We start from the raw sequence: 12209 nt of genomic DNA on the forward strand, positions 1-12209 counted from the left end.
GTAGAGAAGCGAGAGGGTTGACATGTCGTGGGGTTGTTAACCAATGTCATAAAACAATATGTGTACTACTGTTTAATAAGAAACTATCTGTTCTGTAAACCTTCACCTGAAGTAAAATAAAAAGATAGGAAAGAAAGAAAAGACCAATATGGATGTTGGAAGAAACTCTGAAACTTGCTCTTTGAATGTCGAGCAGCTAAAACAAACCAAAGACTTGATGAAGTAAAAGGGCTGAACAGAAGATTTCAAAGGGCAGCTGGAGAAAACAAAGTATTATAATAACATGTGCAAAGACCTGGAGTTAGAAAACCGAAAGAGAAGAATATGCTCAGCATTTCTCAAGCAGAAAGAAATGAAGAAAAAATTAATTCAAGCCTCGAGTTGCAATAGTGAAGGATTCTATAAGGAAAATATTAAACTCTACAGGAAGCATCAAAAGAAGATGGAAGGAATACACAGAGTCACTGTACCAAAAAGAATTGGTCGACGTTCAACCACTTCAGGAGGTAGCATATGATCAAGAAATGATGACACTGAAGTAAGAGGTCCAAGCTCCACTGAAGGCATTGGCGAAAAACAAGGCTCAAGGAATTGATGGAATACCAATTGAGATGTGTCAACAAAAGGATGCAGCACTGGATCTGCTTACATGTCTACGCAAAAAAAATCTGGAAGACAGCTACCCGGCCAACCGAATGGAAGAGATCCATATTTATGCCTCTTCCAAAGAAAGGGGATCCAACAGAACTTGGAAATTATCAAACAATGTCATTAATATTACATGCAAGTAAAATTTTGCTGAAGATCATTCAAAAGCAGCTGCAGGAGTACATGGACATGGGACTGCCAGAAATTCAAGCTGGATTCAGAAGAGGACGTGGAACCAGGGAATCACTGCTGATGTCAAATGGATCCTGGCTGAGAACAGAGAATACCAGAAAGATGTTTACCTGTGCTTTATGGACTATGCAAAGACATTTGTATATGTGTATCATAACAGATTATGGATAACATTACGAAGAATGGGAATTTCAGAACACTTAATTGTGCTCATGAAGAACCTGTACATGAATCAAGAGGCAGTTGTTCAAACAGAACAAGGTGATACTGAATGTTTAAAGTCAGGAAAGTGTGAGTCAGGGTTGTATCTTTTTACCGTACTTATTCAATCTGTATTCGGAGCAAATAATACGAGAAGCCAGACTATATGAAGAAGAACGGGGCATCAGGATTGGAGGAAGACTCATTAACAACTTGCATTATGCAGATGACACAAATTTGCTTTCTAAAAGTGAAGAGGACTTGAAGCACTTACTAATGAAGATCAAAGACCACAGCCTTCAGTATGGATTACACCTCAACATAAAGAAAACAAAAATCCTCACAACCAATAAGCAACATCATGACAATTGGAGAAAAGATTGAAGTGGTCAAGGATTTCATTTTACTTGGATCCACAATCAACACCCATGGAAGCAGCAGTCAAGAAATCAAAAGACACATTGGTTGCAAAGGACCTCTTTAAGGTATTAAAAAGCAAAGATGTCACCTTGAAGACTAAGGTGCCCCTGACCCAAGCCATGGTGTTTTCAATCCCCTCATGTGCATGCGAAAGCTGGACGATGAATAAGGAAGACTGAAGAATTGACACCTTTGAATTGTGGTGTTGGACAAGAATATTAAATATACCATGGACTGCCAAAAGAACGAACAAATCTGTCTTGGAAGAAATACGACAAGAATGCTCCTTAGAAGCAAGGATGGCAAGACTTTGTCTCACATACTTTGGATATGTTATCAGGAGGGATCAGCCCTTGGAGAAGGACATCATGCTTGGTAGAGCAGAGGGTCAGTGAAGAAGAGGAAGACTCTCAATGGACTGACACAGTGGCTGCAACAATGGGATCGAGCATAGCAACGATTGTGAGGATGGCACAGGACCGGGCAGTGCTTTGTTCTGTTGTACATAGGGTTGCTATGAGTTGGACTGACTCAACAGCACCTAACAACAACAACAACAAAGGTCCAGTAACAAGCCAAAAGCTGTTTTTCAAAAGGAGAGTAGTTATCTGCAGATGATGGTGGGGCTTTGCTCAAAAATCCTAAGGGTCTGTGCTGTGATTCACCAATAGGGGCCTGCCAAAGGCTCCAAACAGCATCTCTATCTGCCACGGACACTTCAAGCGCCATTGAACAGCCAGAATATATGGCCCAAGTGGCAGAGTGGTATGTACACCAGCCTGAGCCTGTTACAGAGTCATTCCTCTTCACGTTGTCATTCCCAGCATAGTAGACCATACAATTGTCTGATTCAAAATGGCCAATACCAGTCCATTTCAGCTCACTAATGCCTAGGATATCAATGTTTATGTGTTTCATTTCATTTTTGATGATTTTCAATTTTCCTAGATTCCCACTTTGTACATTCCACGTTCCAATTATTAATGGATGTTTTCAGCTGTTTCTTCTCATTTTGAGTCATGCCGCATCAGCAAATGAAGGTCCCGAAAGCTTCACTCCATCCATGTCATTAGGGTCGACTCTACTCTGAGGATGCAGCTCTTCCCCAGTCGTCTTTTGAGTGCCTTCCAACCTGAGGGGCTCATCTTCCAGCCCTATATCAGACAGTGTTCTGCTGCTATTCATAAGGTTTCCACTGGCTAATTCTCTTCAGAAGTAGACTGCCAGGTCCTTCTTCCTAGTCTATCTTAGTCTGGAAGCTCAATTGAAACCTGTTCGCCATGGGTGACCCTGCTGGTATTCGAATACTGGTGGCATATCTTCCAGTACCATAGCAACATGCAAGCCCCACAGTACAACAAACTGACAGATGTGTGGGAGAAACATGTATATATATGTACATATATATGTATGTAGAGAGAGAGAGTGAGAGAAAGAGAGAGAGATTTATATCAAGGAAATGGCTTAAGCTGTTGTAGAAGCTGGAAAGTCCCAAGCCCATGGGTCAGGCTGGAGGCTTCTCCTGACTCACGTAGCTTTGGGGCTGATGAACCCAAAATCAGCAAGTAAGACGTCAGGCTGCTAGCTCACAGGCTACAGAGGTTGACGAATCCCAAGATCACCAGGTAAGCTACTAATTCAAGTTCCAAGAACCAGAGGCTAGATGCAGGATCCAGAGTGAGCAAAAATCAGTGAGCTTTGACAGAAAGTTTACATATATTGGATGTAGGCCACACCCAAAGGGAACTTCCTTTCAAGTGATTGGCTACTCATAGCAGAGCTCATCATGGAGATGATTACATTATATCAGATCTCATTATGGAGGTAATTACATCATTACATAGCTGTCAAACTACATTATAACTGCCAAACCACTGATAATCATGGCCCAGCCAAGTTGACACGCAACGTTAACCATCACACTACCAACAGCGATCTATAGATTGAACGCAATCCCAATCAAAATTGCAACAGCCTTCATTACAGAAATGGCAAAACTAATCCTGAACTTTATCTGGAATGGCAAGAGGCCCCAAACAGCTAAAGCAATGTTGAAAGAGAAGAGCAAAGTAGCAGGACTCACACTTCCTGAACTTGAAACATATTATACAGTAATCAAAACAGCCTGGTACTGGTATAAAAATAAACACATAGACCAATGGAATAGAATTGAGAGCTCTGGAATAAACCCACACATCTATAGTCAACTGATTTTTGACAAGGGTGCTAAATTCATTAGACGGGGAAAGATGAGTCTTTTCAATAAATTGTTCTGGGCAAAGTTTCACATGTAGAAAAATGAAACAGGATCCATGCCTCACACCATACACAAAAACAAATTCACAATGGATCAAGGACCTAAATGTGCAAACAAAAACCATAAAATTCTTAGAAGAAAAATGCAGGAGCAATGCAGTCCAGCCTAGCTTTTAACAATGGATTATCTAATATAATAACAAAAGCACAAACAGCAAAATACAAAATACATAAATGGTACCACATAAAAATTAAAAACTTTTGTTCATCAAAAGATTTTACAAACAAAGTGAAAAGATAAACCTCTCACTGTGAGACAGTCTATCTTTGGAAACCATATATCCAATAAGAATCTAATAACCAAAATACATATAAAACTTTGACAACTTAACAACAAAAAGGCAAATAACCCAATCATAAAATAGGTAAAGAACTTAAATAAACATTTCACCAAAGAGGGATTTCAAATTTTCATCGAATACTTGAAAAGATGCACAACATCATTAACCGTTAGAGAGATGCAAATCAAAACCAAAATGAGATACCATTTCACTCTCACTAGGATGGCTAAGATTAAAAAAAAGAAAATAACAAATGTTAGCGAGGATGTGGGGATGCAAAATGGTACAGCCATGGTAGGAAACAGTGTGGCAGGTACTCAAAAAACTAAACGAGAACTACCATATGACCCAGCAATTCCACTCCTAGATATATACCCAAAAGTCTTGAAAACAGAAATTCAAACAGATATTTGTACAGCAATGTTCCTTGCAGCGCTATTCACAATAGCCAAAAAGTGGAAACAACATAACTGTCCATCAATGAATGAATGGATAAATAAAATGTGGTACATACATACAATGGAATACTACTCAACCAGTAAGAGAAATGAAGTCTTGATACATGCTACAATATGGATGGAACTTGAAGACATTATGCTAACTGAAATAAGTCAATCACAGAAGGACAAATATTTTATGATCTCGGTTATATAAAAGGACAAGAACTGGCAAATGAATAGAGACCAGAGCTTCTTAGTTGCTACCAGGGGTGGGAGGGAGGGAAAAAGGGAGGGAGTTATTGCTTATGGAGTACTGAGTTTCAGTTTACAGTGAGAGAAAAATCACATTAAGGGTTGCATAGCTGATTGATGTAATTGCTGTCAATAAGTTGTACACTTGTAAAAAGTTGAATTGGCAAAAATTGTGTGATAGATATACTTACAACAGCAACAAAAAAAGAGAAGCTGCTCAGGCTGCTTATGTACAACCAAACACCTCATGGGATTTGGTTCCTCGGTTTGGATGTTTAGGGTCATAGTTTCATGGGACATACCAGTTAATTGGCCTAATAATATGTTTAGTGTTTCTGTTCTACCTCCTAGTTTGCTGCATAGTGCCTGGGGTCTTAAAAGTTTGCAAGCAGCCATCCAAGGCACCACAATTGGTCTTTATTCTCCTGGAGCAATAAAGGAAGAAGGACAGTCAGGAATAGGAAGAGGATATGGAATGTATGGCTAATTGCCTCCATGAACAACTGCCTCATTTGCCATGAGACCAGGAGAAACAGATGGTGCCCAGCTACCATTACAGAACATTTTGATGAAAGATTCTATAGAAGAATCTTGATTAAAAAAAAAAGGGGGAAAAGGCAGAACAGAATTTCAAATCCTCATGGAATCCAGACTTTAGATTTAAAGATTGCCCTGACAATCTTTAAACCTTAAACCAAAAATATCCCCTAAAGTCTTCTTAAAATCAAACAATAGTTTAACTTAACTAGTAAAGAATGTCTGCAATGAGCAGTGTGCTCTTTTAAGAGCTATTTATATGAGATCAAATTGACAACAGCCACTCAAAAGATTAGATAGGAAACTTAGAGTGCAGTGAGTTTATGTTAATGGGGGAGGAACGACTCAGAAAAGGAGAGTGATAAAAGGTTGCACAACTTCAAGAATGTAATCAATGTCACTGAATTATACATACAGAAACTGTTAAATTGGTGTATGTTCTGCTGTGTATATTCTCAACAAAAAATAAATAAATGAATGAATAGTCACTTAAGAGCTCACCATGTGAAAAAAAAATCCTACAAGTTTTTATTGTGACTACTACTTCACAAGGAGACCTAGTGGCGCAATGGTTACTTGCTCAACTGAAAAGTTGGCAGTTTGAATCCACCCATCAGCTCTGTAGGAGAAAGACCTGGCAATCTGCTTCTGTAAAGATTACAGCCTAGAAAACCCTATGGGGCAGTTCTACTGTGTCATATGGCGTCACTATGAGTAAAAAATTGACGTAATGGCACGCAACAACAACAGTAATTTACAACACCCATATTTTTGATGCAACACTTCCAAATCTAATTTTAATATTTATGTGGAAGATAAAAGGACCAAAAAATGCCAAGGCACTCTGTGATTGTTAAGGTTGTGCATCAATGTGGCTGGGCCATGATTCTCAATGGTTTCACAGTTACGATGTAGTTTGGTAGCTGTATAATGATGCAATCACCTCCATAATGAGATCTGATATAATGTGATCACCTCCATGACGGGATCTGCTGTGAGTAGCCAATCAGTTGAAAGGCAGTTTCCCTTGGGGGTGTGGCCTGCATCCGATATAGGTGGACTTTCTGGCAAGGCACACTGGCTTTTGCTCAATCTGGATCCTGCAGCTGGCTCCTGTTCATCTGACTTGAGGTATCTTAAGATTCATCAACTTCCTCTATCTGGATCTTGGGTTTATCAGCCTCTGAAGCTATGTGAGTCGAGAGAAGCCTCCAGCCTGACCTATGGACTTTGGACTTCCCAGCTTCTACAACCAAGTGAGTTATTTCCTTGATATAAATCTCTCTTTCTCTTTCTATACATACATATATATATATAGAGAGAGAGAGAGAGAGAGACGCTTTACTGATTTTGCTTCTCTAGAGAACCCAGCTTAAGACACACTCCTAAGCTAAAATACAGAAGAAGAGGAGGAGGAGGAACAGAGAGAGAGGGTACCGAGAGACAGGTTGTATTGTAAAACTAAAGTAGTATTCAGTGTGGCCTTGACTTAGGGAATGATAAGCAGTAGTCAAGAAATCAAACAATGCATTGCATTGGGAAAATCTGCTGCAAAAGACCTCTTTAAAGTGTTCGAAAGCAAAGATATCACCTTGAAGATTAAGGTGCACCTGACACAAGCCATGGTGTTTTCAATCACCTTTTATGCATTTGAAAGCTGGACAGTAAACAAGGAAGACAAAAAAGAATTGACGCCTTTGAATTGTGGTGTTGGACAAGAATATTTTAATATACCATGGACTGCCAAAGAATGAATAAATCTGCCTTGGAAAGAGTACAGCCAGAATGCTCCTTAGAAGCAAGGATGGTGAGACTTCGTCTCACATACTTTGGACACGTTATCAGGAAGGATCAGTCTCTGGAGAAGGACATCATGTTCGGTAGAGGATCAGTGAAAAAGAGGAAGACCCTCAACAAGATGGACTGACACAGTGGTTGCAACAATGGGCTCAAGCACAAAAACGATTGTGAGGATGGTGCAGGACCGGCAGTGTTTCGTTCTGTTGTACATAGGGTTGTCATGAGTCAGAACTGACTCGACTGCACCTAACAACAACAACAAATAGACAAACAGAACAAAATGTAGAGCTCAGAAAGCGACACACCTACGTATGGAAATCTGATAAGATGGGCCTGGATTGCAGAGAGGAAAGAAAGGAATCAACTGTTGAAGAGTGAGATCTTGGCATGTGTCTAATCCATTAGAGGTCCTATGGTTGGGCAGCTATGCCTAGGGGAAATTTGGAGCAATAAATTACGGAGATAGGTCTCTAATCAATCATGAAATACAGACATTCTTTGCCCTTATGCAATTTGTCAAAATCTCCAGACTCATTAAGCCTAAATTTCTTAGTATGCAATGCAAAAATTCCATCAGTGTGTTATAATGTGCAGTGGTGAAATAGGCCACTCCTATTTCCATCCCTGCTTCCTGACCCTCCTGCTCTGTTTATGGACAACTGGCTGCTAACCAAAAGGTCGGCAGTTCGAATCCACCAGGCACTCCTTAGAAACCCTATGGGGCGGTTCTACTATGTCCTATAGGGTTGCTGAGTCAGAATTGACTCGATGGCAACGGGTTTGGTTTGGTTTGATTAGCACCATGTACTGACTGTTGGCTTACTGAATATGCTTCAAACTGTGCTTCTCCTTCCACTTCCAACCGTGCAGGGAGTCATATCCCAGGAGCTGTGACTTAGCCTGCAGTAGGCCATTTATTATTCTAATCACATGGCTGCTTCTCAGCATAATTATAACATTTATTTTCAAATTTTCTTCTTTGTATATATGAACATAAATCTTCAGAACATGTAACATTATCTTCAGAATTTGTATGGAATGCCTAATGTTATAGCCATTGGACATTTGGGCTGTTTCCAATTTTTCTCGGTGAAAGGAAGTGGCTAAAAGCACCATCTCTGACGCTAGACTTCTTCTGTTTTAACTTTATAAGTTGTGTAACCTTTGGCAAACTACTTCAACTTCATCATCTATAAAATGAGGATAATAATAGGATCTACCTCAGAGAGGAGCAGTGTGAATCAAATGTATTAATTACACATGAAGTGCTAGGAACTGTGTCCAGCACACAGAAAGCATTTAATTAATAGTAGTTCTTCTAATTGTGAAGGTTAATAACAAGGTAATGAATATCACCAGGCATTAAGTTTTGATTTATTATCACAATCTCATTATTGCCATATTATCTGATTCCCAACAAAGTACTCAAGAAATCTTCTAATTTTTTGTTTTTCTCAGGCTAGAGACTTCACAAAGAGGACACTTAAGATGAGAGATAATCGTTTGTTACCAAGAACCATCTCCAAGACATCCTAGTGGACAAGACTTGGAAAGCCAGGATCAGTTGTGGGGTAAAAGGCAACCGAGGATAGAGATCTGGGGCAAGTGACAAATTCCTTCTTGGACAATAGTGATGGACAGAGAGGCTACCAATGTATCAGTTTGAGAGATGTCTTGTTTCACAGCCCATCATGCCTACAGGAAAGACATTTCTGAAATGTGATGTCCTGACAACCAGCTCTGGGAAGAAACTTTGAGGGTGAAGTGAATGTGGCAATGAATTCAGTGTCCACTCAGCCCTTATTGGACACTGCAGAATTCATACTGGAAAGAAACCGTATGCATGTAGTGAATGTGGAAAAGCCTTCATCCAGAGCGTTTTTCTTTTGCAACATCAGAGAATTCATGCTCAAAAGGATCACTGTGAATGTGGAAAAGCCCCTAATGGGAGAACATTCTTTATTTAATCGCAGACAATTCATACCAGAAAGAAATCCTTTGAATGCAATACATGTGGGACGAAAGCCTTCAGTTGAACCTCTTCCCTTATTCACCATCAGAGGGTCCATATCGGGCAAAAGACCTTCAAATGCAATGAATGTGGGCAAGCTTTCACTCACAGTTCATCGTTAAAGAAACATCACAGAAATCAGACCGGGAGAAAACTTTTGAATGCAGAGAATGTAGCAAGGTCTTCAGCCACAGAACTTACCTTACTCAGCATCAAAGAGTCCATACTAGGGAAAAACTTTTTCAGTGAAATGAATGTGGGAAAGGATTCAGCTTCACCACAACTTTCATTCAGCACCAGTTAGTTCATACTAGAGAGAAATCCTATATATGTCGCAAATGTGGGAAGACCTTCAGTCACAACAAATCCCTTACTCAACATCAGAGAATTCACACTGGAGAGAAACCCTATGAAGACACTAAATGTGGGAAATCTTTCAGTCAGAAATCCTACCTTTCTCTACATCAGTACATTCATATTGGGGAGAAACTCAATAAAAGCAGTAAATGTAGACAACGTAAATGAATAATTTCTTTTATAAGAATCAGCACAAAGCTGGTTCCTATGAGGTAGAGGTTAAAGATGTCCCAAATGCCCAACTTTTCCAAACTGCTGTACCACTCCACCATCTCTAACATCAACTACTCCCTCTTCCCTCAGTACTCTCCCTCCCGTCTTTGGGTTCTGTTATTTACTGCAACATCTCACAGAACTCACGAACTGTATAAAAGAAATGGCTCATGTGGATGAGGAGGCTGGCAAGTCCCAAATCTCTGGGTCAGGCTGAAGCTTCTCCAAACCCACGTGGCTGCACGGGCTGATGAACCCAAACCGGCAGTTCAGACCACAGGCTGCTGGCTCACGAGGCTGCAGAAGCTGGAGGATCAGGTCAGATGATGGAGGCTGGTGAATCCTAGAATAAGCAGGTCAGACAGCAGACCTCTGGCTCAAGTCCCAAGCACCAGAGTTCAATTGGTCATGAACTAGACGAGGGAGCCAGATGCAGAGAGAGAGCCCTGCTAGGTCATTCACACATATATCTTAGATGCAGGCCACACCCCACGGAAGGGCATAACTTGAGTAAGGGTGGGACCTGAGTCATGCCCTTCTGCAAGGCTGCGACCCAAGACTCACCCTACACCAATCCTGCCCCATGAACATGTAGAGGTCAGGATCCACAGACATAAAATGGAGGACAACCATACAACACGGGGACTCATGGCCTAGCCAAGTCGACACATAATCCCAACCATCACAGGTTCCATATACCTTATTTGCATAGTCCCACTCAATCATTAGAACAAGTCCATGAGAGCCAAAGTACGACCCTGAGTATATCCCACCTGAATTTAGAGACTATCTCAAGAATACATTTGATGCCTTGAACACTAATGACCAAAGACCAGATGAGTTGTGGAATAACATCAAGGACTTCATATAAGAAGAAAGCAAGAGATCATTAAAAAGACAGGAAAGAAAGAAAAGACCAAAATGGATGTCAGAAGAGACTCTGAAACTTGCCCTTGAACGTTGAGTAGCTAAAGCAAAAGGAAGAAATGATGAAGCAAAAGAGCTGAACAGAAGATTTCAAAGATCTACTAGAGAAGACAAAGTAAAGTATTATAATGACATGTGCAAAGAGCTGGAGATAGAAAACCAAAACGGAAGAATATGCTCGGCATTTCTCAAGCTGAAAGAACTGAAGAAAAAAATCAAGCCTCGAGTTGCAGTAGTGAAGGATTCTATGGGGAAAATATTAAACGACGCAGGAAGCATCAAAAGAAGATGGAAGGAATACACAGATCATTATACCAAAAAGAATTGGTCGACATTCAGCCATTTCAAGAGGTAGCATATGATCAGGAACCGATGTTACTGAAGGAAGAAGTCCAAGCTGCACTGAAGGCATTGGCGAAAAACAAGGCTCCAGGAACTGATGAAATATCAATTGAGATGTGTCAACAAACGGATGCAGCACTGGAAGTGCTCACTCGTCTATGCCAAGAAATTTGGAAGACAGCTACCTGGCTAACCAACTGGAAGAGATACATATTTATGCCTATTCCCAAGAAAGGTGATCCAACCAAATGTGGAAATTATCTAACAATATCATTAATATCACATGAAAGTAAAATTTTGCTGAAGATCATTCAAAAGTTGCTGCAGCAGTATATCGACAGGGAACTGCCAGAAATTCAGGTCAGATTCAGAAGAGGATGTGGAACCAGGGATATCATTGCTGATGTCAGATAGATTCCGGCTGGACGCAGAGAATACCAGAAAGATGTTTCCCTGGGTTTTATTGACTATGCTAAGGCATTTGGCTATGTGGATCATAACAAATTATGGATAACATTGCAAAGAATGGGAATTCCAGAATACTTAATTGTGCTCATGAGGAACCTGTACATAGACCAAGAGGCAGTCGTTCAAACAGAACAATGGGATACTGCATGGTTTAAAGTCAGGAAAGTTGTGGATCAGGGTTGTATCCTTTCATCATATTTATTCAATATGTATGCTGATCAGATAATCCAAGAAGCTAGACTATATGAAGAAGAACGGGGCATCAGGATTAGAGGAAGACTCATTAACAACCTGCATTATGCAGATGGCACAACCTTGCTTGCTGAAAGTGAAGAGGACTTGAAGCACTTACTGATGAAGATCAAAGACCACAGCCTGCAGTATGGATTATACCTCAACATAAAGAAAACAAAATCATCACAACTGGACCAATAAGCAACATCATCATAAACGGAGAAAAGATTCAAGTTGTCAAAGATTTCATTTTACTTGGATCCACAATCAACACCCATGGAAGCAGCAGTCAACCAATCAAAAGAGACATTGCATTGGGCAAATCTGCGGCAAAAGACCTCTTTAAAGTGTTGAAAAGCAAAGGTGTCACCTTGAGGACTAAGGTGAGCCTGACCCAAGCCATGGTGTTTTCAATTGCCTCATATGCATGCGAAAGCTGGACGATGAATAAGGAAGACTGAAGAAGAATTGACACCTTTGAATTGTAGTGTTGGCGAAGAATATTGAATATACCATGGACTGCCAAAAGAACGAACAGGTCTGTCTTGGAAAAAGTACAACCAGAAGGCT

The sequence above is a fragment of the Trichechus manatus genome, unplaced genomic scaffold, assembly GCF_000243295.1.
Source record: "Trichechus manatus latirostris isolate Lorelei unplaced genomic scaffold, TriManLat1.0 scaffold00176, whole genome shotgun sequence".
NCBI classification, from domain to species: domain Eukaryota; kingdom Metazoa; phylum Chordata; class Mammalia; order Sirenia; family Trichechidae; genus Trichechus; species Trichechus manatus.